Source organism: Triticum dicoccoides, chromosome 3B, assembly GCF_002162155.2.
Source record: "Triticum dicoccoides isolate Atlit2015 ecotype Zavitan chromosome 3B, WEW_v2.0, whole genome shotgun sequence".
In the NCBI taxonomy this organism is placed as follows: domain Eukaryota; kingdom Viridiplantae; phylum Streptophyta; class Magnoliopsida; order Poales; family Poaceae; genus Triticum; species Triticum dicoccoides.
In genome coordinates, this window is record NC_041385.1 from 861,875,362 (window position 1) to 861,879,796 (window position 4,435).

The 4,435-nt window shown below is 42.9% G+C and overlaps 1 pseudogene; it reads left to right on the plus strand.

Moving 5' to 3' along the window:
- The first annotated feature begins 758 nt into the window (after positions 1-758).
- On the plus strand, positions 759-3,858 carry LOC119280353 (annotated as a pseudogene).
- The last annotated feature ends 577 nt before the right edge of the window (positions 3,859-4,435 follow it).

A 4,435-nucleotide genomic window follows, 5' to 3' on the forward strand; every position in this document is an offset into this window, starting at 1 on the left:
TGAAATGGAGTAGATAAGTAATGCATCACTGCTTTATTACCAAGGGCTAGTATTTTCAAGAAGTACCGATGAGGAGTCACGGTATTTTATCTAGTCAAATTTTAAATCCCAATATACTCCTACGTACTCAATGAAACCAAACATAAAAAAATAACAAATTGGAAGAGCAAGTTTCAAAAAATAAGAAAATCGGATGAGTATCGTGTGTACAGGTAGCCTCCCAAGTCCCAATCAAGCAGTGTATTAACAAATAGCTCGGCCGGCATCAGGGACATGTTACCTGCTCTCTTTGGAAGAATTTCTTCTTCGTTTTTTGCAAGGGGTGATGGGCTACCTACTGCTAGTAACCATACACGTTAGGGAACATTAGATTAAACGTTTGCGCCTTTTCACACACTGTCCCCTCCCTAATATTTCCGTTTGAGCTCCACCTACTAGCTGACAATATGTGAAGCCAAATCACAATTGCCGAACAACTTCACACGTGATGGCCAACCTAACCTGACGACCCACGACGACCCTGTAATCCAGGCGGCATCCAAGGCCATTTGTTGGCTGCACATCACCAACGTGTTCACTTAGGGAGGGAGAGACTTCAGATTACTGCAATTGCCGCGCAACTTCGCATGTACTACAAAACCTGTGCCTGCACATGAATAATTTATCTTTAGTTAGCATACCCCACAGCAAAAGTTAATCACTTATATCTCTCAACCGAGCTTCAGATCTTCTCCTCTACAACAGAAGCACATCAAGAACACACTGCGAGAGCATTCCCTAACCAGACTTCTTCCACTCAAACAGCCTAGCACTAGCACAACCTCACAGGCAGAGAGGTCCAGCCATGGAGCTCGCCATGCTGGCCATCCGCCCCCTCCTCCCGAAGCTGAAGAGCCTGATCACAAGCCAGCTCACCCTTGACAAGCGCGTGAGAAAAGGGGTCGAGTCTCTCGCCAAGGAGATGATGCTAATGCAGGCCGCCCTTGACAAGGTGGCGAAAGTGCCGCCAGAGCAGCTCGACGAGGGGGTCAAGGTGTGGGCAGGAATGGTGAGTGGTCTAGCCTATCAAATGGAGGACATCGTGGACGCCTTCATGGTGCGTGCAGATGATGGATCTACCAACCCGAAGAACAAAGTGAAGAAGTTACTTAAGAAGACAGCAAGATTATTTAAGAATGGCAAAGATCTCCATAGAATCTCAGATGCTCTAGAAGAAGTGGTGGGTCAGGCTAAACATTTGGGTGAGCTGCACACAAGGTACAAGTTGAAGACACCAGACACTGGCGCTGGTGTTAGCATTGACCCTCGCACCAAGGCTATGTACACACATGTGACCCAGCTGGTTGGCATAGAAAAACCAAGAGATGAATTGATCAACATGTTGATTCAAGATGATGATTGGTCTAAGAGTCCAGTGAAGACAGTTTCTGTTGTTGGATTTGGCGGGTTAGGCAAGACAACTCTGGCCAAAACAGTTTATGACAAGATCAAAGTGCAATTTAATTGTTGTGCATTTGTGTCGGTTTCTCAGAGTCCCGACATGAAGAAAATACTTAAGGATATTCTTTTTGAGCTCGACAAGAACAAGTATTCAAAGATATATAATGCATCGAGAGAAGTAAGGCATCTCATAGACGAACTCATTGAATTCCTCAATGAAAAAAGGTATGCTTCATTTTTCTCATGCTATAGTTCGACAGTCATTTCATCTAGTAAAATAAAAACCACGATGTACTGTTGTACACACATCCTAATAGCAAATACATAATTTTTTTAGTTATAGGTTTACAATGTTGATGTAAATTGATGGGGTTTTCCATGGTTCATTTTACCGTGCATGTAACATGTAGTCTCTCCTTATAAAAATTGATTTGTCGACTAACTCTCACAGTATATATATATATTCATATAGGTACCTCATCGTAATTGATGATATATGGGATGAAAATGTGTGGCAATTAATCCATTATGCTTTGCCTGAGAGCAGTCTTGGAAGTCGATTAATCACGACAACCCGCATCTTTAGTGTTTCTGAAGCATGTTGCTCTTCTACAAATGATATTTATAGAATGAAACCTCTTTCTAGTGATGTTTCGAGAAGGCTGTTCAGTAGCAGAGTATTTTCTCCCAGTGAGGGATGTCCTCGTGAATTGGTGGAAGTATCAGAACACATATTGAAGAAATGTGGTGGAGTACCATTAGCCATTATCACCATAGCAAGTCTTCTAGCTAGTAATCATGGGATCAAAACAAAGGACCAATGGTTTGTCGTTCTTAATTCCATTGGCCGTGGACTCACGGAAGATCACAGTGTAAAGGAAGTGAAGAAGATATTGTTATTCAGCTATTATGATCTACCTTCTTACCTTAAGCCATGTTTATTATATCTAAGCATCTTTCCAGAAGATCACAAGATTATTAGAGGCGAGTTGATATTGAACTGGATATCCGAAGGTTTTGTTCTTAGTGAAGAAGAAGAAACTAGCTTATATGAGCTCGGTGACCGCTACTTCAGTGAGCTAGTAAATAGATGTATGACACAGCCAATAGGCATTGATGATGAAGAAAAGGTAAAATTTTGTCATGTACATGACATGGTGCTAGATCTCATAAGTACATTGGCAACCGAAGAGAACTTTGTCACTATATTGGATGGCAACAAGAGAGGAGTTCCTAACTCTCAAAGCATGGTTCGGAGATTGTCAATCCAAAATGGAAATGTTGACGTGGCTAGCATCAGCATGGCACATGTACGTTCTATTGCTGTTTTCACCGATGATCATGTTAACCAGCAGCTGAAAATTTCAAGTTCTGAAGTTTTGCGTGTGTTGGATTTAGAAGATCGCCCGACTATAGGTACAGGGAATATTTTGCATTTGAGGTACCTACGGCTGAAAGGTCGTCAGGTTAAGGAGCTTCCAACGAAAATATGAAAGCTACCATTTTTACAAATACTGGATGTTGCTGAAACAAGTATAAGTGAAATGCCGTCGAGTGTTGTTTGGCTGAAACGTCTGATGTACCTTCGTATTGGCTGGGATATGAAGCTCCCGTGTGGGATAGGTAACATGGCTTCCCTAGAAGTGCTAGAGAGACCAATTATGGGCAAGCTTTCATCGGATCGTTGTAATCATCATCTTCTGAAAGAGCTGGGCCATCTGACGAAGCTGCGAGTGCTCCGGTTTATTTGGGGGGATCTGGATGAGAGCATGTGTACAACATTGGTAGAATCACTAAGCAATTTGCATAGATTGGAAATACTAGATATTCGTGGTGTTAAAGCTGGACGATGCCTTGATCTCATGCACGAAAGCTGGGAGCCCTCTCGACGCCTCCGTAGATTAAGTATTGAGTATTACCGGTTTCGGACACTTCCGGCATGGATTAATCCTTCATCGGTTCCTCTCCTCTCCTTTCTAGAAATAAGGTTGAGTAACATGCGACCGGAGGACATTCAGCTTCTTGGGATGTTCCGTGTTCTTCGTTGGCTCTCTATGGGATGTTGGCAACTTATCAGGAGAGGGTGTAGCGGTGGAAATGTCCACTGTTACAGCTGATGCATTCTAATGTGCGACAGACTGCTACTTCAGTGGTATTGCAGCTGTGCCGTCTATTTTTCCGAGAGGAGCCGCGCCAAGGCTTGAATACCTTCACTTCGGCTTCCCGGCTACATGGATCACTCGTGGCGACCTTGACTTGAGCATGGGGCATCTCCCTTCCCTCCAGGACGTCTGGGTTGAGCTTTGGTGTGAGGAAGCTAGCGCTGAGGAGGTGGAGGAAGCGGATGAGGCTCTGAGGGCTGCAGTGAAAGACCATCCCAACTGTCCCAGCATTAAAATCAACAAAATATACCCATAGGAGAAGGTATACACTTCTCCTGTTGAATCTGCATGTAGGGCCCATTCCACTCTTCTTTCTTTAACAATTAATTTCAGGCAGAGCGAGATGCGAAGCCTGCATGTTCTCGGGTTCGCTAGGCCGGTCCACCTCGGTTCTTAATCCTTAGTGTACTTCCATATTAATTTCCCCCTTCTTCAGTATCAGCTGGAAGGCTCAATTCATCAAATCCTGCAATCAGGTACTACAAATAAATTATTCTTTCCCAATCTGTTTTCTGCAGCGCTGCAATGTATGGAATTTGGCGTTGGTTAATTGTTATGCATGCATAAATATAGCATATGAGTACTCCCTCCGTTTAGAATTACTAGTCCAAGAAATAAATGTATTTATATGTATTTTAGTTGTAGATACATCCATTTTTGTGACAAGTAATTCTGAACGGAGGGAGTAGTAGTATTCTTCTTCTCCTTCCTGGCACATGCAAGATTATTACTCCCTCTGTAAACTAATATAAGAGCGTTTAGATCACTACTTTAGTTATCTAAACACTCTTATATTAGTTTACAGAGGGAGTACATATCAAGTGCTCGTGATT